At 52.5% G+C, this 24,575-nt stretch overlaps 1 long non-coding RNA gene and 1 pseudogene across 2 annotated transcripts; both read right to left on the reverse strand.

Annotated features, from left to right (window-relative positions):
* Positions 1 to 1,702: 1,702 nt before the first annotated feature.
* Positions 1,703 to 5,047, reverse strand: LOC149523338 (DELTA-thalatoxin-Avl1a-like; annotated as a pseudogene). The gene is made up of 2 exons (XR_016347159.1): positions 4,908 to 5,047; positions 1,703 to 2,332 (listed from the first exon to the last, which is right to left on the reverse strand). The product of XR_016347159.1 is annotated as a DELTA-thalatoxin-Avl1a-like (transcript).
* Positions 5,048 to 13,424: 8,377 nt separating this feature from the next.
* On the reverse strand, positions 13,425 to 20,626 carry LOC102451454 (uncharacterized). Its single transcript, XR_012898943.2, has 4 exons — positions 20,424 to 20,626; positions 16,005 to 16,334; positions 15,170 to 15,364; positions 13,425 to 14,274 (listed from the first exon to the last, which is right to left on the reverse strand). It is a non-coding gene; the product is annotated as an uncharacterized LOC102451454 (long non-coding RNA).
* Between the last annotated feature and the right edge of the window lie 3,949 nt (positions 20,627 to 24,575).

Consider the following 24,575-nt stretch of genomic DNA (forward strand, 5'->3'; position numbering starts at 1 on the left):
TCCTCCTCCCACAGCAGCACACAGACACGGTGCCTGGAGGTTTTTCCGACTGCTCCCATTGGCTGGAATCCCACAATCCCAGGCTCTGGAGGCTGATGTTTTATCCATTAAGATGCTGGGACCCACCCCACCACCCTACCTTCAGCTGATGCCATCTCCAGCCCTGGGGAAACTGGTGGTGGTAGCCCATCTTCTTCTGGAGTGGGGAGGGAGGTGTTTCTGAGACTCAAATCCCCAATCCTACGCTGTGGAGGATCCCGCACCCATCACCCCCTCATGTACCACCCCCCAACTGAAACCCCGCACCTACAGCCTGCTTCTGCGCACCCCTCTCTGGCCAGACACCTTATCTCCAGCCCACTCCTGCACCCACCCTTGCTCTTGCTGCCTCCTCCTAGCCAGACACCCTACTCCCAGCCTGCTCCTGAATCCCACCTCCCATCCAGACCTTGCACCCTTACCCCCCTTACACCCCTCTTCCTGCCCAGATCCTACACCCCCATCCCTGTCACTGGCAGCCCTCTCCTGCCCACTGAACTCCCCATTTTTGTCCCAACCTCAGAGCCTCGCGGGAGATCCACAAAATCCACTAACCCAAGAATCTCAGAAGAGTAAATCTGATCTATGGGAAGTCCTGAGACTCATTCTTCCCTGTCCCTCTCCCTACCCCAGTTGGGCGGGAGTGCCAGAGGATGAGGTGTCTCAGTTGGGGGGTCACATCAGTGAGGGATAGGGGGTTTTGGAAGGGTTGTTTGGTTGGTTGGTTGTTGGGGGGGGGGTTGGCTTCTCACTTGTGTGGTCACCAACTGATTTTTCTTTGGGTCAGTAGCCCCTGACCCAAAAAAGGTTCTCCAGCCCTGCCAAAGAAAACATGGGAACCTTGTGTGTGGGACATGATTTAATATTTTACTTTATTTAAAATGAAGTTTGATAGAATAACATGCGAAAGTTAAAGCACTAAATCTATTTAATAGTTGAAATTAATATTTATTTTCTTACTAGTTAAATTAAACCGTTCTTCCTAGCTGTTGCACTAGCAAAATGGCTCGGACATAATTATGTAATTAACAGCAAGTTTCCATTAGCAACTGGTGGTCCATGGAAAGTTTGCATTGAGTCAGGTGAGTCATGAGCCAATAAGTTTGAGAACTCTGTTCTAAAAGGATAGTAGATGTGGGAAGAACCAGACACTATGTAGGCCTGTGATAAATTCACTTTCCCACCTATGGCCAATATGGTGTGAACAATGTGGAACCAATTCAAAGCAAGGGCCACAAGATCATTGACTTTGAGATATTAGACATGTCTGGCCATGTCTCCCCTTGTAAAAATAATGTGGCAGTCGATCTTCTGGCATTCAATTAAGTGGATCTAGTAAAGTCTTTACCAGACCTGCTAAATTGAATGCTGAGGTTGCCCCCATCGATACCTGTACTGAGGAGTAAGGGGGTCATGAGGAGTAAGGGAAGTCCCCAGAAAAATAGATGCAAGGTATGTCAACTCCAGCTATGCAATTCACATAACTGGTGTTGCATATCTTGTCTCAATTTTCTCCTCCAGGGTAGACCTGGCCTCCAGTTAAAAATGAATTATTTGGGAGTAGTTCTCTGTGCTGTCTTACACAGGAGCTCAGGGTGGAGGATAACAGTGGTCCTTTCTGGCCTTAGAATGTAGCAACCACTTATGGTGTCTACACTCTTTCCAAGAGCTATGATAAAAGAAGGCCAGTTCTGTCCCTAGGCAGGGTCCCGCACTAGCTGGTGTCTATGGAGTACTGGGTTGTTTCTTCCTGTAGCAGAGGCCAATGTGGAGTCATTTCATGTTTTAAGCTGGAGGTCGGTGATAGCAGCAGCCCTCACTCTAGGAGTGTGTCTTGCAGTCATTCTGGCTCGTTGAATACGGAGGTGGGCTCCCTTTTTCCTCCACAAGCACTTTAATGACTGCTTTGGCAGCATTGGACATGGTGGCCATGACACGGATATGCCCTGCAGTGACCAGAAGCGCTTCCTGGCACTGGCCCAGCTTGGCTCTCTTGAACGTTGAGCTGCTGTTGGTGGGTGTATAATTGTACATCCTTGTGTAGACGTCCTCAAGGTTGCCAAGATGCTCTTTGCCCGGGGAGATCTCGAGGCCAAACTCAATGGAGTAGAGGTTGTAGTCAAAGGGGTTGGAGAACATGATGGCCAGGGTGAAGGCATCTGAGTCGTACACCAGTAGGCCTGCGCTCCCACGGAAGCTGAACCTTCCCTTTGTGAACAGGCAGCTCTCCTTGGATCCCGGTGGAATTCGGAGGGAAGGGGGCAGGAGGCTGTGGCCACTGTAGCAGTAACTCCTGTGGGAAGGAAGGGGGTTGAGAAAAGTCTGAATTCCACAGTCCAATGCTAGGAGACAGCCCAAAAGAGGCAGGAGCAATCAGGGAGAGGTTCAAAGAGGTTTCAGCACTGCAATTGCAAATCTTGTAGGCCTGAGATAACCAAAGGCAGCTTTGTTGACTCTACTGGAAATGTGCCACTTAAACGGGGTGCTACTGGTCTCTCCGAGCAGAGCACTAGACTGCTGGGAGGGAATCCTGGATCACCGATGTTTTAAGCCTCTGGGGCCTGAAAGGAATCCAGAAACCAGTCCAATCTTGGGGTCACTAGGCAAACTATTGGGGTGCAGACCCCCTATATAGATCCCCCTCCTGAGAGCTGACCCTGGGTCTCAGCGCTGACCCTTCCGGCACTCCTGTTGCTTAGCACAGCATATCCCAAAACTCCACTGAGAAGTCAGAGCCTTCTGGTTAGCGTTTAAGCCTTTCAGGAGGCCCACAGTAATAGTAAAGCAGAAGAGAACTCAACTGAGGGTGTGTCTAATACACAAACAGACACTCAGGGCAGAGCACAGGACCACAGGCTCGCAGGGCTCCCACTATGGCATAAAAGTAGCCTTGTAAATTTTCCGGCTTAGGCTGCAAGACAGGCTCTGAAGCCTGGTTGAAGGGTAGGACTCATAGTAGCAGCTCCAGCCTCCCAGGCAGGGGGCCCCTGCCCTAGCGCAAGCCCCCGAGCCCAAATGGCTTTGCAGCATGGACGTACCAACCAACACTTTACAGAGGATACTAGCACCCTGGCTCTTGTACACTTAACAGGTCAAGCTCACAGGAGAGTCAATCCTATAGAACAAAATACATCCCTCAACCATGACGCCTCTGGCTAGCTCACCCTTCCCTGTCCACTGGGGGCAGCCATACCACTAAGGGAGTGGCCAGCAGGGCTGGGACTCCTCCATCTTGCCTGCCACCAGAAGAAGTAAGTGGGGGCCCCCTGCCTGGGAGACAGTACCCACCAGCCTTGGGACGGACAGGGGCAAAGGAGAGAGCCCCACTGCCCCAGGAAGTGTCAAGGGGAAGGAGAGAGCCCTTCTTCTCATCTGAAGAAGTGGGTTTTGCCTACGACAGCTCATGATAATATACATAGAGAGAGAGAGAAAGAGAGAGAGAGAGAGAGAGAGATAGGCATATTAATATTCAAAAGCATATCTCCATGAAGAATTTGGTGGTGCAACATCCTAAGATCCATTGGAAGCTTATTTCATAGTTTAACTACCATTAGAGTTAGAAAGTTTTTGCTAATATCTAACCTAAACCTCCTTTGCTACAGATTAAGCTGACTGCTTCTCACCCTACCTCAAACAGACATGAAGAACCACCCTCTTTATAATAACTTGTAACATATTTTAGATGGTTATCAGTTCCTGCCTACATCTTATTTTCTTAGGACTAACCATGCCCTGGTTTCTTAACCTTTCCTCATGCGACAGGTTGCAGACACTCTTTTCAAGGACACTGTCATGTTAATCTTTTCCCACTAGCCATGGAATCTCAGCCCAACATGGAAGCAAACGGATCACAGAGAAGGCAAAAGGTTGCAGCCTCAAAATGGAATTTTTAGCTTCACAGAGGTATAGACAGAGAACTAATCTGCCACAGAATTCACAGGCCGATTGCCCAGTTTGTCACAAGCGGTTCCTTTGCCTTGCTCCCCGTTGCCTGATGTTGAGTTTCACTCTCTAATCGCTGCCAACCCATGAAGCCCCTTAAGCAGCGTGAGCTGCCTGCCTGGCCAAGTGTACCAATTGCTCTCTGTGAACAAGGAATCACACAGACTACACGACCTGATTCTGCTTGTTCCGAGTCACTTAACTGTGGGTTAGAATTGGCTGGATAATATCACTGCCCGGGAATTTCAGCTTTTGAGCTCCGATCCCCTGGAGTAAATCTGGGTCATACTCTCATCTTAATGTCCATGTGTAATATTTTGAGTCAGCCACTCTCTGTAGTGGGGTCCAGGTTGAATTCTGATCACTGTTACCTAGGGGTAAATCTGGAGTCTGTAATAGGGTCAAGGCCAGATTCTGTTCTGTTCCCCCAGGATAAACCCAGAGTCTTCCCAGTAATTACACAGCAGAAATACCAACGACACACCTTTGTCAGAGGTGAAAGTGAGAGACTGTGCCCTGGTGCGCAGTTCTAGCAAGAACTGGCTGAGCTGCAGCACTGGCTAGCAGGAAGCTATTTAAAGAGCTGGAAGGGACCCGGGTTGCAATAGGACAGGACCTGTAAGAAATTGAAAGGTATTTTCACCTCTGACCTTTGTAAATGAAAACTGAATCTGGTTCCTTAGCGTCTGATTTCCCACCTTTCCTGCATTGAAAATCTTTCTTTGTGTTGTATTCATTCATGCATCAAAAGTTCCCAAGCCCTGGAGATTGAAATGAATTAGCATAGGAGGAACAGGAGGTGGGCTAAGAATAGTTTTGGGGAAATGCTGAGCTCGGTAGTTGGAAGAGCCATGAGGAGATGCAGGAGACATAGTATGCAGAGAGATTGTGGGTGCTGTGAGGCTGGAGTTGCAGGGGGTGTTTACCTGGGGGAATGGAGAGTCAAATCTTGTGAATTGTTGGTTATCTCGATTTCCACACTCCTGTCGAAGGAAGTCTCAAGGTGGTCTTGCATTTTAGCCTGGGTGTTCATGGTGCTGGAGGCTAGTACACGACTTCTGGGAAGCAGCTGATTCTATCTATGTGGGCAGGAAGCTGAGAGAAGGAAACTTTGACCATCCAGTGTGTGTAAAGATTAACAAGCTCCTAGATGGCACATATCAAAAATCTATCACCTTGGCCAAGCATATCTGCTTATACAAATAAGACATTGGATTATGATATGCAAGAGTAAAAATGAAACTAAAACTTTAAGGGTAGTTCTAAAGATATACAAATTCAGTACTGCCGCTGGGAATGTTTTAATTTCAGGTTGTTTAGATTCATAACTGCTGCAATTTCATAACACATTTCTGATAGTTTTGACTTGAAGGGAATCCATATGGATCTAGAGAATTATTATTCTGACAAAAGACTTGACCAGGATAGAAACCCTTCTACTAGTGACTATTCATTGTCTTCTACTCATTGCACCTGTCTTAATTTGAGGGAAATAGAAAGCAAAGAATGTATTTGACAGACTGGTTGCCAAGAATAATATACTTGGAAGAATAATTCAGGACAAAATGCAGGAAGAATGAGTAAACGCCATTAAAAAACTAAACAAAAGACTGTCCCCCTCCCATATGGGGCTGTACAAATGTACTCCATAGCCCCCTAGATTGGAGGTCCCACATCTGGCCAATGTGAAGTGCAAGGGGTATGTAGATTCACCAACTTTATATTACAAGAAAAATTCAGTGAGGCTGAAAGGGGATAAATTTAAAAGCAATCAAAGGTTTCTATACACACACTCCAAAGAACTGGCTTCTGGGACTCACTGCCACTAGATATCACTGAGGTCAAGATATGAGAAGGATGTGTAAAGGAGGGACTGGAGATTTATTGGCAGAATAGAACCATCCAGCGAGATGGGAGAGAGGGTAGAAGGAACATAAAATGTCTTGTTTCAAAGCATGAGCCAAGCACAAAGTGACCGATGCGGCTTAAGAACAAACTGGTGCTGGCCATTGCTGAGGATGGGAGAACAGGCTGAAACGAGACCCAGTGAACAGCCAGCGAAGGAGGAGAGGGAGGTCGGTGCGACAGAGACACAGAGCCACATACCCACCATCCCCTGGTATTGATTTTCCAGGGTCGATGGAGGTGCCTGATCAGAGAGTCTCCCCTCCCCCACCCTAATCTGCAAGGTTCTGACCAGTCACAGGCCAGGGGAATGGACAGTAAGGGGCTGAGGGATGGGACATGAGTCCTTTCCCCTCTAGGGGATCATGCAAGTGATAATGCCCTACAGCCCCTCTCACTGCCACAGCCCCCCTGGCCCACCTCTCAGGTGAGTGGTACAGCCCAATGGCCTTTCCAACTCCCGGTATGTCTACACTAGCCCCCTCGTTCGATCTAGGGAGGGTAATGAGGGCGACTGAAATTGCAAATGAAGCGCAGGATTTAAATATCCTAAATCAAATTAGCGGCTATTCCTTCTGGAATGAGGTTTAACAGCTAATTCGATTTAGGGCTCTAATTCGGAATCCCGTTTCACTGCCGCATGTAGATGCGGGCAGTTACTTCGGGCTAGTCAGTTTCTAAAATGGCGACCAGCCAGGAACATGCTGATGAAGCGCAGGATATTTAAATCCCACGCTTCATTTGTAATTTCGGTCGCCTTCATTAGCCTCTGTCAGCCGATGGTCAGGGCAGTGTGTGTGTGTGTGTGTTTTATACACCTGAGACTTCAACTGCTGGGACCGGGGTCCTTTCGCAGCGGGCAACCTGAAGAAGGTTGACGGGCACCCCAAGAAGTTTACAGGGAGAGCTTATTACACCTCAGATTTTTACTGCTAGGATACACGATCCCTTCGCAGCGGGCAGCCTGGGGAGGCTGAGAGATGCCCCAACGGATCTGTCCCCTGGAAGCGACACGATCCAAAACGCCCAAGCTCTTCCTATACCTGTCCCTTATGACCGGCTGAAGTTCTTTTAAATTGTGCTTAGTTCTGTTACAGCAACTGAAGGAGTCAGGTTAAAGCTTAAACAGTTACTATTTTATTGCTACAGGGTAAACTTAGCTGTTAAATGCTACTACTGTGTTACAGATAACACAGCCACTACAAAGGACAGGACAGAAATTACACTAGTAAGTCACTTACAGGTACCATGAAACCCTTTTGGTTCTCTGAGCTCTTATTAAATGCATGCAAATAGACACCTAGCAGGTATAATTCTCACCCCTGCGTTCCAGACTTGGCGTGGCCAGTGTCTTTCTCTCAATCCCTCGCGAAGAAGTAGGGTGAGGTTGGGCGTCCCACGGACCTCGGGAGACAATCAATACCTGCCAGCAGGTGTAGGTGATTGGAGCTCAAATGGGGTGGGCTACTAACCCCCTCTTTATACCCCTTGGGTCACATAGGCTTCTTCTTGGTCTTAAGTGGCCAATTAGGAAAAATGGCTTTGAATGCCAAGTTTCCCACGAAGGATGCAAAGCATAATTCACACCAGGGAAAATGCAGACAATGGGCACCTCTGGTATGTGATGGGCGAAGATTCCTCTCCTGGGACAGTGCAGGCGTGTCAATTACTGGTACTAGCCATCAGGGTGGCGGGAGGCCCCGGGTCGTCAGCTAGCCCATTTACTGTCTGGTTTCTGTTTATGGTAGAGTCAGGGACAGGCAGCACACCTGCGTTCCCAGGGCATCAAAGGCTGACTGCCTTTCTCTTGCTCTCTGGGGGTACGTCTACACTACAGCGCTAATTCGAACTAACTTAGTTCGAATTAGTTAATTCGAACTAAGCTAATTCGAACTAACGCGTCTAGAACTAAAAACTAGTTCGAATTAGCGTTTTGCTAATTCGAACTAGCACGTCCACACTGAGTGGACGCAGGGGCGCATTTAAGGGCGGCTGAAACTGGTTCTGGCAGGGCATCAGGTCAGTAGTTGCTTTGTGTGGCTGCTGTCTGAGGCTATCTGAGGCTCGTGCTTAAAGGGAACCCCCTGGACAGCCGGTTCTCAGCTTTTCCTGCTTGCTTGCCAACCTCGCCGAGGGACAGCAAAGCGTTGGTCTCTGTGCCCGTCTGTGTCGGTGCTTCCCTTCGGGGGGGGCCGCCGCAGGTGGCAACATGGAGCCAGAGCTCACCCTGCACCTTCTGGTGCACTTTCTGGACTTGCTGCTGCAAGCCTGCCAGCAATGGCTCGAGGCTGCCTGGCACCACCTGGTGCACGTCAGCCCCCTGCCTCTCCGCCTGGCCGCTCTGGGGGCCGTGGAGGAGCCGCGGCGGCGCCCCAGCACCGGCGTGCCCCGCCGCATCTGGCGTCTGGACACCAGCAGCGACTGGTGGGACCGCATTGTTCTGGAGCACTGGGAGGACCAACAGTGGACCCAGAACTTCAGGATGAGGAGGGACACCTTCCTGGAGCTCTGCGAGTGGCTCGCCCCTGCCCTGCGCAGAAGAGACACTCGCATGAGGCCCGCCATCCCCCTCCAGAAGCAGGTGGCCATCGCCCTCTGGAAGCTCTCCACGCCGGACAGCTACCGATCTGTTGGGAACCAGTTCGGCGTGGGGAGATCCACCAGAGCGGTGCTCATGCAGGTATGGCACTCGTCGGCCACAGCGCCGGGGGGGAAGGGGGGCTGCAAGGAGGGGATGGGCCGCCCCAGGGACAAAGGGGGGGCGGGAGGAGGCAAAAGCGCCCCGCACTGGAGGGGTCGGTTTGTCCCGGCCGTACTACACGCCGCCAGGGGAGTTGCTTCCGGAAGTGGGGCGCGGGGCACTGCCAGGGCACGAATGCTCCCAGCCACCCAGGCGCCCCACTGATCCGAGCTTTGCTGTGTCTCTCTCCGCAGGTGGTCAAGGCCATCAACCGGGTGCTGCTCCGCAGGGTGGTCCGCCTCGCCGACCCGGACGCCGTCATCCGGGGATTCGGCGCCCTCGGCTTCCCCAACTGCGGGGGGGCCATCGACGGGACGCACATCCCCATCCGTGCCTCGGAACACCAGGCGTCCTGGTACATCAACCGCAAGGGGTACTTCTCCATCCTCCTGCAGGCCGTGGGTGACCACCGGGGACAGTTCACGGACATTAATGTGGGCTGGTCCAGCAAAGCACACGACACCCGGGTGTACCGCAACTCCTCCGTGTGCCAGCGGCTGCAGGACGGGACCTTCTTCCCCGACCGCCACATCAGGGTCGGGGACGTGGACATGCCCGTCTGCCTGGTGGGGGATGCCGCCTACCCACTGCAGCCGTGGCTGATGAAGCCCTACACGGGGCACCTCAATCCCTCCCGCCAGACCTTCAATGCCAGGCTGACCAGGGCCCGCATCGTGGTGGAGGGGGCCTTCGGGCGACTGAAAGCCCGCTTTCGATGCCTCCTCACCCGTCTGGACCTGGCCGAGCACAACATCCCTCCCGTGGTGGCAGCATGTTGTGTGCTCCACAATTTATGTGAGTGAAAGGGGAGGCTTTCCTGCCAGCCTGGATGGCTGAGGCTGACCGCATGGCTGGCCACTACGGTCAGCCCCGCACCGCCGCCGTCCGGGAAGCCCAGCGGGAGAGCTTCCTGGTGGAGGAGGAGGACTGACCTCTCCCTGCATGCCCCACTGGGGCCTTCTTCCACCCTACCCCCTTCCCCTTTCCCCTCCCTACCTACTGTCAAATAAAGACACCTGTTTTTCAAACAAAAACGTCTTTTTATTTTAAATAACTGGGGTGGGGGGAGGGAGGGAGGAAGGAGGGTGGGAGAGAAGAGGGGGAAACCTGGGACGAGGGAGCTGGAAGGGGAAGGAAGGGAGGAAGGGAAAGGAAAGCTCAGGGGTGGGAGGTCTGGCTGCCTCTCCTGTCTCGCAACACTGCGGGTCCGGGGGCATTGGTGGGGAATGGTTGTGGAGGGTGGGGCAGGAGGGATGGGGGGTGTGGAGGAAGCAGGAGCGGGAGCAGGAGGGGGAGCAGGGGGAGCAGGGGGAGGAGGAGGAGGAGCAGGGGGAGCAGGGGGAGTAGGAGGGGGAGCAGGAGGAATTGGGAAGCGGTCGAGCAGGCTCTGGAGGTGGCCTCGCAGGGCCCGGCCCTGCTCCTCCAGTGCCTCCAAGCTCCTCCGGCGCAGCCTCAGGTCCTCCTGGACCCAGTGGTCCTGGAGACGGAGCTATTGCTCCAGGAACCGAAGGTGCCGCCTCTGGTAGTCCTCCTGGTTCCTGGCTCTCCTGCTTGCCTGGGCGCGGGCGGCTGCTGCAGGCGGAGTGGTGCGCCCTGCAGTCCCAGGTGCTGCGGCTGTGGTGCAACAAGAACAGCGGTCAATTACCCCAGTGGCCCAGGTGTGTGAAACCCAGCTCCCCTCTGCAAGGCCAGGGCCCCTGCAGGATCCCCAGCTGCTGCTCCATGGTGGGCAAGGCTCAGGCGCACGGTCCCGGGGCTCCCTCTCTCCGCAGCCCCCCGTACACATAAGGGGAGCATGATGGTACTCACAGGTGGACGCCTCCCCGGCCTCGGACGACACAGGTGAGCGGCTCTGTGGGGTGCCTTGGAGGTCCCGGGTCCTGGGCAGGCTGCCGGCAGGCTCCTGGCTCTCAGAGCCCTCCTCCTCCTCCTCCTCCTCCTCCTCCTCCGTCTCTTGGAGTGGTCCCTCTGCCCCGGGGTCTATCACGTCCCGGGGAGCAGGGACGGCATGAGCCCCCAGGAGGCGGTCCAGAGCCTGGAAGTGGGGACACGCCTCCGGGTCGGCCCCTGGCAGGCAGGCCCGGGAGTAGGACTGCCGCAGGTCCTTGATTTTGCAGCGCACCTGCTCCCGGCTGTGCTGGTGGCCCCTGGCGGCCAGGCTGGCAGCCATGCGGCCATAGACTGCCGCGTTCCTGTGGCTAGTGTGGAGATCGTGGACATTGGAGGCTTCCCTCCAAATCTCGATGAGGTCCACGATCTCCGCACTAGACCACGCGGGCACCCACCTCTTGCGGCCCCGGGCAGGGTCCTGGGAGCCGCCAGGCTGGTCCCGGGAAGAGGGGGAGGGCTGGGTGTCATCGGGTGGCTGGCTCATGGGTGTCAGCTGCTGCGTGTGCTGGCACAGGTGCTGGCAGCCTTGCAACTGGCACAAACTGTGTAGCCAGCCCGTGGCCCTTTAAGGGCTCCGGGGCCGGGAGGGGGCCAGTAGAGTTTCCCTGGTGTTGGCCAGAGTGGCCACCAGGGCAAGCTGGGAAGGGCTAGCCTCCCACTAGTTCGAATTAAGGGTCTACACACCCCTTAATTCGAACTAGTAAGTTTGAACTAGGCTTAATCCTCGTGAAATGAGGATTACCTAGTTCGAACTAAGCACTCCGCTAGTTCGATTTAAATTCGAACTAATGGAGCGCTAGTGTAGCGCCTATGAAAGTTAGTTCGAACTAACATCCGTTAATTCGAACTAACTTTGTAGTGTAGACATACCCTGGGAGTGGGGGGGACGGAAACCAAGATGGGGTTCATGTCTGGCTACAGCCTCCCCAGATCGAACTAAGGGGCTAATGTAGACATATCCTTCCATAGCCCCCTGCCCCAGATGAGTGGTACAGCCCAACGGCCTCTCCAATCACCACATCCCGTTGGCCCCGGCGGAATGGCCATATGGGAAATGCAGGCCCAGCCCTGGAGATGATGCCGCTGGCAGCATCTGGGGGTGAGAAGGGGGCGGGGCACAGGGGCAGCGAGCCAGGCTCAGTTCAGTCCATCACGGTGGCAGCCTGGGTCCAGTGGGGCTGGGGAGGAGTGGTCAGGGGTCCCGGGAGTTGGGGGATGGGACACAGCCGGAGTGGGGGGAGCATGATGGACCCCTAAGTGGAGCCCCACGATCCCTACGGGCCCCACGCCTCTCAGAGCTAAGGCTCCCCCTCCCAACGGGGAGCTCTCCTCCCTGCCCCCCACCTGCTCCTCTCTCTCCTGGGGCTTGGGAGCAAGGCCTTGGCAGCATCGGGGCCTGCAGCTCCTACCACCCAAGTGGGGTTTGCAGGGGAAGAGCCGCAGGCACATCTATGGGTGCAATACAGCTGAGTGTGAGTCACAGCCCACGCCCTGCTGGGATCCCCCCATCTGCATGTGTCTCCTTCCCTTCCCAGCAGCAGCCTTAATCACAGCCCCTAGCGGTCACCTGGGGAGGGGGAGATCCATTAAAAAGTTCCCAGCCTGGCTATGACTGTAGGCAGGTGAGCCTTTTCCCAGGGAGAGGGAGCCAGGCAGGGGACACAGCCACTCTCTTGTCTGGCTGCCAGAGCTGGGGTAACAGCTTGGCCAGGCCAGTAGCTTCTTGGCTAGCTGCCAAGGGCTGGAGCTGGGCGGATGCAGGTGGGTAGCTCAGCAGATTTAGTGTCTGGCCCTCATCTTGGCATGAAGCCTGCAAAATCCCAACTTCCCTGTACCCTGAGGCCCATTGGGAAGCTCTCAAGCCAGCTTGGTAGCTCACGCACTCTTACAGTCTAACCCCACAGACTCGCTGCTGGATTGTATTTTAACTCTTTGGGTATCATGTGATATTCAAGCAAGGAACACAAGTTACTTTCCAAGCAACCCTCCCATACTCACACTGTACCCAGACAGCACAAGAGACAGAGCTAAGCAAAACAAAGTTTCTAAACACAGTTCCCCTTGCACACCCCACATGCCCCATGCTCCTGCCCTTTGCACATACACACGCCCCTGTCCTGACTCCTGCACTCCCCCACATTCCACCTCTTGCTCTGAGCCAACCCCCACACCCCAATCCCTTGCCCTAAGCACACCCACACCCTTCCCAACCCCTTGCCTTGGGGCCCGCACATTCCACCCCACTCGTACTTATTTTTGCAGCTACTGTCATATTACAGCATGGTTAGAAAGCTGGCTAGATTGTTGGGCCCAACAAGTAGTGATCAACAGCTCAATGTCAGGTTGGCAGTCAGTTTCTAGCGGAGTGCCCCAAGGATCGGTTCTAGGACCAGTTTTGTTGAACATCGTTAGTAATGACCTGGATGAGGGGATGGATTGCACCCTCTGCGTGTTAGTGGATGACATTAAGCTGGGGGGAGAGGCAAATACATTGGAGGGCAGGGATAAGGTCCAGAGTGACTTAGACAAAATAGAGGATTGTGCCAAAATAAATCTGATGAGGTTCAACAAGGACAAGTGCAGAGTCCTGCACTTGGGATGGAAGAATCCCAAGCATAGTTACAGGCTGGGGACCAACCAGCTAAGTAGTAGTTCTGCAGAAAAGGACCTGGGGGTTACAGTGGATGAGAAGCTGGATATGAGTCAACAGGGTGCCCTTACAGCCAAGAAGGCTAATTCCATATTAGGTTGCATTAGGAGGAGCATTGCCAGCAGATCCAGAGAAGTGATTATTCCCCTTTATTCAGCTCTCATGAGGCCACATCTGGAGTTCTAGGGCCCCCACTACAGAAAGGATGTGAATGCATTAGAGAGGGTATAGCAGAGGGTAAGCAAAATGATTCGGGGGCTGGAGCACATGACCTATGAGGCAAGGCTGAGGGATTTGGGCTTATTTAGTCTGCAGAAGAGAAGAGCGAGGGGGGATTTGATAGCAGCCTTCAATTTCCTGAAAGTGGTGACAGATGGCAGAACAAGGAGCAATGGGCTCAAGTTGTAGTGGGGAAGTCTAGGTTGGCTATTAGGAAAACCTATTTCCCTAGGAGGGTGGGGAAGCACTGGGACGGGTTCTCTAGGGAGGTGGTGGAATCTCCATCCCTAGAGGTTTTTAAGTCCAAGCTTGACAAAGCCCTGGCTGGGTTGATTTCTTTGGGGTTGGTCCTACTTTGGGCAGGGGGCTGGACTTGATGTAAGTTGTTTTCACCCCTGGTGAGATGGACAGAGCCCCTGTTGTGGGAGGAAGAACAACACCAAGTCTCTGTGCTAAAGAGACTGTCAATTGCTCCTAGTGCAGGATTTGAGGCACACAGCAGAGCCACACCGAGTCTCTCCATTGGAGGGAGCGGTGCACCCAGGCGAGCTCATGAGCCTGTAACAAGGAGGTGACACAGCTGATAAAAGTGGCTGTTCCAGGTGTTTCCTGCATTTATTTAAAATAAGCCATGTTCCGTGTGTGCCCGGCCACTAAACCACACCCAGGATATTTGCTGTAGCCCTGCCCTCCTCACCCTGAGGGATAAGCACAGCCATTCCGCATGGGCCCCTCACACACATTAGTGCAAGAGACAGCGCGGGTGGAGCATTTGGACACTAGGAGGTGATGCTGCCATCTTCCCACACAGCAGCTCCGTCTTGCTGGCATCTTCCCTGTCCGTACATTTCTGGCCGAGGTCTCTCAGGGCACACAAAACTTGAGACATCTGTGAATGGAAACACGGGAAGGGGACTGAGAAGCAATGGAGTTGAGCCAAGGACACCATGGAATGAGCTAAATCATTAAAGCGAGAACCCTCCAGTCCCCCTCCTCTCCGCAGAAGCCGGTTCCTCCTCACACGGTAACAGCTTCCTCTTTAATTTCCCCAATATCTCAGCAGTTGGGGAGCACATTCTGCCCCACAGCACACGGAGGAAGGAATCTCAGCTCTGAAATATTGTACAAACCCTTCAGCAACAGAGCATCGCATCTGCTCCCCACGGGCGGGACAGTCTGACAGTGGCGCTCGGACAGCCACAGGTCAGTGCCACCAAAGCAGACCCGGATTCAAACAGGCCGGATTCCAAGCTGTCCAGTCTCTGCTCTGGCCCAGGGGAGATTTAAGGTCTCGGTTTAGAGTCCAAAATCCCCCTCCTCACAGCCGAACCATGCTGCAAACCAGGCACCCTGCTTCCAGGAGACTACATCTCATGCCCCACCCCTTGGCTTTGTCTGCGGAAACCAATTGGGCAGAGTCTCCTTGGAGGGACAGAGGATTGCTTGGGCAAAGTCTGAGGAGAATGACTCAAGCTGTCTTTGCGTTACCGATTTTGATAAATTTGCTCCTCCCCTATAGTGTCCTACTGTGGGGAGATTTTGGCCCATCCTTCCAGCTACAAATCTTTCTGGGATTTCAACACTGAGGGGCCAAACATCAGCCAGAGATGGGATCTTTCCCCCAATTTCAAGGAACTGGAACAAGTGATTTTTCGGGAGATGGATAATGAAGGGTGGCCGAGGTTTCCTGGTCTCCTCGAATCTGAGGCGTGGATACGAACTTCCTCTTTCAGGCTGACCAGAGATTTGCTCCCAGAATTACCCAGTAAATGACAGTTACTCACTGACATATATAACCGACTCCTCTCCTGTGGCTAGGTCCTCCCCAGCCTGCCCCTTGCGGCCACTGCCCCTGCTCAGGGACTTCAAGAGAGTGGGGGCTCCTTTCTCCAGGAGGCGGGTGATGATGGGGGCAGACACCAGCAGGAGCAGAGCCAGGGCAGAGCGGAGAAGCCAGACTCTGAGGGACATAGCAGGCCCTGGCATGGGAGGAAAGACAGAGGAAGGGCTGTGAGGTAGGTTATAATACCAGATGGGACCTTTGCGATCCCCTTGCCCAACTTCCATTAAACAGGCTACAGGATGCCCTTGAACTAATTCCTGTTTGCACACGTGGCTGGGGGGCTGGGAAGACGGGGAAGATGTTGCCAGTGACACAGATTGATGGGAAACACGTATTGGCGCCTACGGGCCCTTGGGGTGCTGAGCGACCCATGAGAAACGCTGGCAGCTCTCCTGTCCCGCGGACACCTCAGGGCCTTGTGGGACCTGCCCAGGGATTCTCAGCATTAGCACTGCCTTAGACATCGGGGAGTAAAGCAAAGACGCTTGGGACAGGAAGTGAGGAGATTCCTGCATCCAGCTGAAAGCCCGGGCCAGGATCTCAGGCTGAATGGATTCGCCCCCCTGGGATTCAGACCCAGCCTGCTGGGCCCAGGCCACGACAGAGTGAACGGCAGGGCCTCGGTTTCATCTCTCAGCAGCAGAGGCCGGTCCAGGACATCAGGGTCAAGGCTGAGTCAGAGGCGAGAACGGCTACTGTCCAGTTAGCCACACTGCTCTGTGCCCTGCAGCATGGCACTGCCACACAGTGCTGCATGTGGCATGGGCAAGGCTTACCTGAGCACGCAACACTGGCATCGTCTCCGTGGGCACAGGCACGGACTTCCCAGGGCCCGGCCCTACATTCGGAGAGGGCAGCTTCTGTCCCTGTGCAGTTAACCCCGCCCAGCCAGATGGGACCAGACCCTTCTCCAAACCAAGCCCCGCCTGGAGCTGCCAACGCCGTCCCACAGCCCAGCTGCCTGCACGCAACTCCAGCGTCCTGTAAGTCCCAGCCGACATCACACACGGTTCCCCACTGCTCATTACACAGCACCTCCACTCTGCCAGTGCAGCGCCTCGAGCCGTTCACCAGGCGGAGCAGAGCATGTTCCGAAACGGGCAGACCTGCAAGGGCAGCGTGGGAATAAAGACCCAGGCTGTGTCTACACTGCACCCCTTTTCTGGAAAAGGGATGCAGATTAGACACATCGTTATTGCAAATGAAGCAGGGATTTAAATCTCCCCCGCTTCATTTGTATAAACATGGCTGCCGCTTTTTTCCGGCTCCGGGCTTTGCCAGAGAAAAGCGCCAGTCTAGACAGGATCTTTCAGAAAATAAAGCCTTTTCTGAAAGATCCCTTATTCCTGATTTTAAGAGGAATAAGGGTATGTCTACACTACAGCACTAATTCGAACTAACTTAATTCGAATTAGTTAATTCGAACTAAGCTAATTCGAACTAGTGCATCTAGACCTAAAAACTAGTTCGAATTAGCATTTTGCTAATTCGAACTAGCATGTCCACATTGAGTGGACCCTGAACGGAGGTTAAGGATGGCCAGAAGCAGTGCCGGCAGGGCATCAGATTAGGACTTAGAGCATGGAGCTTCTGTCTCAGGCTAGCCGAGGGCTGTGCTTAAAGGGACCCGACCCCCACCCCGGACAGACAGTTCTCAGGGGTTCCCCACTTGCAAAGCAGTCCTGGCTTGGAGTGCCCTGAGTGCCCACACTCGGCACATCACAGCACTCGGCCATCAGCCCGGCTGTACTTGCCGCAGGCTGCCATCCAGGGGGGGACAATCAGGGACCTGCAGGAGAGCTTCCACCCCGAGGAGCTCGCAGAGCCAGCCCAGTCCTCCCCATCGGGGGCTCGTACCCCATTCCTCCCTCACCTCCTTCCACTTACCCCTCCCTAGCCCCCCTTCCTGATGTACAAAATAAAGGACACGTGGTCAAAAATAGAAACTCTCTTTATTTAACAAAACTGGGGGAGACTGGGAAAAGGAGGTGGGAGAGGGGAAGAGAGAGGGTGGGAGAGGGGAGGGCAACTAAAATGATCAGGGGTTTGGAACAGGTCCCATATGAAGAGAGGCTAAAGAGACTGGGACTTTTCAGCTTAGAAAAGAGGAGACTGAGGGTGTATAGGATAGAGGTCTATAAAAGCATGAGTGATGTGGAGAGGGTGCATAAAGAAAAGTTCTTCATTAGTTCCCATAATAGAAGGACTAGAGGACACCAAAGGAAAGGAATGGGTAGCAGGCTTCAAACTAATAACAGAAAGTTCTTCTTCACAAAGCAAAGAGTCAACCTGTGGAACTCCTTGCTGCAGGAGGCTGTGAAGGCTAGAACTAGAACAGAGTTTACAGAGAAGTGAGATAAAGTGATGGAGGTTGGGTCCCTGGAGTGGTATTAGCCAGGGGGTAGGAGAGGTGTCCCTGGCCTCTGTTTGTGGAAGGCTGGAGAGGGATGGCATGAGACAAATGGCTTGGTCATTGTCTTCGGTCCATCCCCTCCAGGGTCCCTATTGATGGCCACTGTTGACAGACAGGCTAGTGGGCTAGATGGACCTTTGGTCTGACCCAGTACGGCCATTCTAAGCTCAGGGCTCAGGGTTGGGGGTCTCACTGGACCACCCTGATTTTCATGCAAACCTGCTCCTGGGTGGCCAGGCTGGCAGCTAACCTGCCCTAGACAGCCACTTTCCTGTGCCTAGTGTGGAGGCTGTGGATGAGGTCCACGATGTCTGCACTGTACCAGGCGGGTGCCCGCCTCTTGCGGACCTGGGCAGGCTCCTGGGAGCCGCCAGCCTGGTCCCGGGAAGAGGCAGAGGGCTGGGTGGCAGCAGGTGGCTGGCTCGTGCCGTGCCAGGTGCAGGGTCTGCTGGCTGGGTGCTGGTAGGCTTGCACCTGGCACGGGCACCGTAGCCAGCCCGTGCCCCTTTAAGGGGTCCGGGGCCGGGAGGGGGGCAGACGAGTTTCCCTGGTGGTGCCCAGAGTGGCCACCAGGGAAACCTGGGGAGGGCTAGCCTCCCACTAGTTCGAATTAAGTGGCCACACAGCCCTTAATTCGAACTAGTTAATTTGAACTAGGCTTAGTCCTCGTACAATGAGGTTTACCTTGTTCGAACTAAGCGCTCCGCTAGTTCGAATTAAGTTCGAACTAGCGGAGCGCTAGTGTAGCGCCTATCAAAGTTATTTCAAACTAACGTCTGTTAGTTCGAATTAACTTTGTAGTGTAGACATACCCTAAGGGATCTTTTGGAAAAGGCTTTATTTTCCGAAAGACCCCCGTCTAGACTGGCGTTTTTTTCCAGCAAAGCCCTGAACCGGAAAAAAGCGGCAGCCATGTTTATCCAAATGAAGCGGGGGAGATTTAAATCCCCTTTTCATTTGCAATAACGATGTGTCTAATCTGCATCCCTTTTCCGGAAAAGGGGTGCAGTGTAGACAAAGCCCCAGAGAAGGAGAGATTAGGTCTGACCCAGGAACATCTTTTCTAGCATCCGTCACATCCACGTGTCATTTCAGTGGACGGTTCTACATCTCCTGGCAGTCTGGAGGCAGCCAGGCCTTTACCTCTGAGCCTCAGCTTAGGAGGTGAGTTTCAAGAGTTGAAAATCCTAACAGGTGGTGTGTCCTGTTGGCAATGACCTTCGACTATTTGCGACAAGGGCTTCACAAAAAATACAAATATTCCCCAGTGGCTCACATACCTCCCTTTCAAACTGCTTACACTAGTGCCAGGAGCCCTGCCCTGAATTCTCACCCTTCGCAGATTGGCGAGGTTGTGACCTTCACGCCACATTGATTGCACCCAGGCAGTTGAAACAGCTTTGAACACCAGCTTTATAGCACATGCAAATCCCTTATAAATGTTCTTATTTTGAATGTGGCACTTTTGGAGTTAGCTTCCTGGAGCCAGAACAGGAGCAAAGCAGAACCAAGACGGGTAGAGACCAGTTTTCGCTGTTTTCAAACAGCACTTTAGTTCACCCAGTGCTGGTTTGCATCTAAGACAGCAGCTAGATGTAAACCACAGTGGGAACACAGCTCAGCATCGGAAGGGAGCTCCTGAGCCATTTGGTTGAATTCCCTGCTAACGCAGGTTCTCCCCCTCCCCCTTCCCCCATGCCAGACTCCACCTCTAGTTTATCATCCCATTTGCAAACATGTCAAGTTCCATCATCAAACTATTTAGGGTGTTTTTCTCCCACTCCACTTGTTAGCTCTTTTACCTCCCGCATTTTTCCTCCGCCCAGCCCCCCTCCCATGTAGTCATACAAAGCAATCAGATGCTTTCTCCGCCTGCATTTTGCCAGGCTGAACAAGCCAACCTCTTACAGTGTCGTCTCGTAGAAATTGGCCTTCCAACCCCTGGTCAGCCCGGCAGCCCTTCTCTGCATCTGGTCCAGCCCGGCTTCATCTTTCTAGTATGTGGCTGGCCAGAATCAGGCAGTTTTCTAGAAGAGACCTGACCAGTGCCTAGACTGCAGCATTCAGACTTCCCTCTCTTGACTGAAAATGCATCTGCTTTGATCCCAAGCCCCACACCTGACCTGTCTGCAGCTGTGAAGCGCTCTTCACCCCTTCCTAACCCCAAGCAGCTTCACAGCATCTTGCCTGAACCTCCTCTCCTCAGCCTAGTTCTGCAGTTTTTTTGGTGGGGTAGGGGTAGAGTTATTCTGAGGTTTTGAGATCCTTCTGTTCCCTCATGTATCCTTGGTCATCTCCACCATCCCAGAACTAGAAAAATCCAGGAGTACTGAATTCCAGCCCCCCCCCCCCCAACCACTAGACCCCACTCCTCTTCCAGACTTAGTGATGGAACAGAATCCTGACTCCCAGACCCCAGCTGTGCTCTAACCACTAGAATCCACTTCCCTCCAGCTCCACTGCTTTATCCCAGGGTAGCACCACTTCTCCCCAGCTCCCCCCATTCTTACCCACTACCCCCACTTCCCTTCAGCCCCCCAACACATTCTAACCCACCAGACCTCACTTCCCCACTAGAGCTAACTCCCAGCACCCCTTGCATTACCACTAGGCCCCACGCCCCTCCCGTCATGAGGAATAAAAGCCAGGTGTCCAGATTCCCAGGGAAATCCAACTCATACGTTTTCAAGGGTTCTGGAGTGAAAGATGCCAGAGAAGCAGATAATTTGAGAGGCTTTTGAAATCCCTGTGTAGCCGCACACCAGGAGAAAAGGGCACTCACCCACAAGCCAGCCCAGCAGGGTGAGCAGCGCTGCGTTCCCAGACCCCCAGCCTCCAGCAACCATCTCCAGAGCCCTGGCTGTGAGCTCGCTGCGTGGCACCCCAATGAGGAGAGCTCAGGGCGGAAGGGCAGACCTGGCTCTGGGCTTCTCTAGTCTGTGGGTTTCATTTCCCAGTCTGGCCAGGGGCTGCAGCTGCTGGTTTCCTGCATGAGCTGCACGATGTGCCAGGCCCCTGCGCACAGGAAGGGGGGTGATAAGGCACCTGGAAAGTAGGAAGTGAAGTTCTTGGAAAGACCCCTGCACCCCATGGCATGTGCTGCAAATCATGCCCCATGCGCAGCCTCGTGCACCCTCTGGAGGGGATTATCCTGTAAACCTCTCCCACTCCTATCTTCCCCCCCTGCATCTGATCACAGCCTTCCCCCTCCCCCCGTAGCACCTACTGCAGAATCTCTCCCCCGTCTCTGCACCCGCACATGCCCCCAACTTTTACTGCTGCCTCTGCCACTGCTCCCCCTTCCCACATCACAGGGGCAGATGGACAATGTTTCATTAATGCTGCAATGTGAACCCTTAACTCTGCCCTTAGCAACGTGCATGTGATGGGGGCCTGTTCTCATGTGTACACAGCTGCCTGCTAGCTCAGCTGTGGCTCACCTCACTCCTGACACCTGACCCCCTGCTAATTCACCCCCCACAGCTCTGACAATATCCCAACCTACTGCCCCCAGCTCTGGGTTCCCCACCCACCCCACACCAGCTCTTCTGGGGCCCTTCAATCCCCAGTTCCCTACTATCCCAGCTCTGGGCTCCACCCACACCCATGTCTGTGCATTTAAGGCATTTTAAAATAAAGTAATTTAGTAACTGCACAACAGGTTCATGGCAGAAGTGTAAAGGAGAAGTGTTAATACAGAGGCTATGTCTAGACTACTGGGTTTTTGTGGGGTATAGGCAGTATCCTGCAAAAACCCCATCGCATCCAAGGAGCATGTTTGATCTTTTGCTTTTTTTCGTGGAAGAGCAAAGATGCTCTTTTGGGGCGCCCTGTATACCTGGTTTCACAAGGCATAAGGGCTCCGCCAAAAGAGGAGGTTTTTCTACCATTTGGCCATGTCTAGACTGGGCCAAATGGCAGAAAAGCCTCTTCCACAAACGCGATTGAAAAAGCTACGCAAATTGCAGAGCACACTTTGCATAAGCTTTTTCCAATACAGCCCCATAGTCTAGATCTAGCCAGAGAGAGCTAATCATGCATTTTTAGAGAAAGCTTTCTATGCCTTTAGTGAACTTCCAGAGAAAGGCATTCAATAAATGCACAACGTATTAATGACGGAGGAATACTCAGAAAATACATGAGTATACTCAGACACATATGCCTTTTCCTTATTTTAACAGCAGACTATGGCTGAGGGAGTTAGTATGTTTAAGAAGAATTGAGCCTTTATTCAGTTAATGCATTTGTATATAGAGTTAATTAGATACATTCACAACAGCTGCAAAGTATCGGTTCCAGAGAGAGAAAGCACAACCACAGATAATTACACTGTACAAGGTGGGGTGATCAGATGTACCAATTTTATAGGCAATCTCAATCTTTGGGTCTGTTTCTTAGACAGGCACCTATTACCTTCCACCCTGTCCTGATCATTTTGCAATGTAGTCACCCTAGAACAGCAATGAGCAATAATTGTGGATGGGGAGGCCACTCCAAGAATTTGGTAACTGGTCAAGGGTTGCACCTTTCTAAGATATTAATGGAGGAGGTGCAGAGTCTGGGCTGGAGGGTGGATGTGGAAGGGAATTTGGGGTGTAGGAGAGGTTGTGGGATCTGGGAAGGAGTTTGAGTGAAGGAGCAGGCGGTGACCTATGGCAGGAGACTGGAGTGCAAGAAGAGTTGCAGGGGTTTGGGTTGTGACCTGAGGCAGAGGTTTGGGGTGATTGGACCTGTTGGACTGGTGAAAGACTGAGCCTTGGGGGGATAAAGGCAGATGCAGTGACTGAGGGGGGACTATGATAGGTCCCCTGTTGAACTAATGCCAATGGAGCGGGTGCTGTGGCAGACTCCACCCCGGGAAGGCTGCAGTGGGTTTTGTATTGTACCCTGGAAAAGGTTGGTTTGTTCCCTACACATTTTTCTATCTGCTTCCCAAGATCCATAAACCTGGACACCCCGGATGCCCCATCATCTCTGGTATTGGCACACTCACTACTGGTCTATCCAGCTATGTAGACTCTCTCCTCAAACCCTTCGCAACCAACACCCCCAGCTATCTCCAAGACACTACTGACTTCCTAAGGAAACTACAAAACATCGATAACCTCCCCAATAACACCATCCTTGCCACCATGGATGTAGAAGCACTATACACCAACATCCCACATGAAGACGGATTACAAGCTATTAGAAACACTATCCCAGAGGACACCACTGCCAACCTGATAGAAGACCTATGTAACTTTGTTCTCACCCACAATTATTTCCAGTTTGAGAACAACTTATACCTCCAGATCAGCGGCACAGCCATGGGTACACGCATGGCTCCACAGTATGCTAATATCTTTATGGCTGACCTAGAACAACATTTCCTCAACTCCCGGGTCCTTTTACCCCTTCTCTACTCACGCTACATCGATGACATCTTTATGATCTGGACGCATGGCCAAGAAACACTGGAGATATTCCACAGAGATTTCAACAACCTACACCCCACCATTAACCTCAGCCTGGACCATTCCACATGAGAGATCCATTTCCTGGACACCACAGTACAAATCAACAATGGAAAATTAGACACCACCCTCTACAGAAAACCCACTGGCTCATACAGTTACCTAAATGCTTCCAGCTCCCATCCAGCACACACCATACGATCCATCATCTATAGCCAAGCCCTTCGATACAACCGCATCTGCTCTAATCCCACTGACAGAGACCAGAAACTTCAGGATCTCTACCAAGCATTTATAAACCTCAACTACCCACCCGGAGAAATAAAAAAGCAAATTGAAAGAGCCAAACGAATACCTAGAAACCATCTACTACAAGACAGACCCAACAATAGAACACCACTTGTCATCACCTACAACCCCCAACTTAAACCTGTCCAACACATTATCAATAAATTACAGCCTATACTGGAACAGGACACTAAACTCCAAGAAGCTCTGGGAGACAGACCCATAGTCTCCTATAGACAACCACCTACCCTCAAGATGATTCTTACCAACAACCACAGGACATACCACACTAATACCAACCCTGGTACCTTCCCTTGCAACAAACCCCGTTGCCAGCTTTGTCCACATATTCACTCTGCTGACACCATTATTGGGCCTAACCAAGTGAGTTATAAGATCAAGAACACATATTCCTGCAACTCCAGAAATATAATCTATGCTATCATGTGCCGAAAGTGTCCGTCTGCTATGTACATTGGACAAACGTCTCAGACACTTCGCCAAAGAATCAATGCCCACAAAACAGATATTAGACAGGATCACAAAGAAAAAACAGTTGCTTGCCATTTCAACCAGAAAGGACACTGTCTCAATGACCTAATCACATGCATCCTACTTCAGAAGACTTTCAAATCTGCACTTGAAAGGGAATCCTCTGAACTGGCATTCATGCTAAAATTCAACACGCTCCGCGGGGGGCTGAACAATGAACCCCAACTACCTTACCCATTACAACGATAGCTTCCCCAATTATCACCTCTAATACCATTAACTCACAGACATCTACCCTTCCCCACCTCTAATATAATTAACTCACAGGCATTCACCTTCCTCCCCCCCCCCCCCCCCCAGCATCCCCCTTCTGTTCTGACATGTGATTTGTCCTTTTCATATGTGTTCATTTTTTTAAAATTGTATCCTTTGGTATATATGGTTGTGACTATTTTCTTCCACTATTTGATCTGAGGAAGTGGGTCTGGCCCACGAAAGCTCATCACCTAATAAACCATCTTGTTAGTCTTTAAAGTGCTACACAGTCCTGTATTTTGTTTCCCTACACGGACTGTGTGTGACTGGACCCGAGGGCTGAGTCACCAAAGTGCTCCTGACCAATGCAAAGGCTGACAGGGCAGGGAAGGGGGGGGTCTCAATGAGCAGAGAAAAACGTCAGGTATGCACACACTTGACCA

This window comes from Pelodiscus sinensis, chromosome 18 (genome assembly GCF_052426305.1).
Source record: "Pelodiscus sinensis isolate ZL-2025 chromosome 18, ASM5242630v1, whole genome shotgun sequence".
NCBI classification, from domain to species: Eukaryota; Metazoa; Chordata; order Testudines; family Trionychidae; genus Pelodiscus; species Pelodiscus sinensis.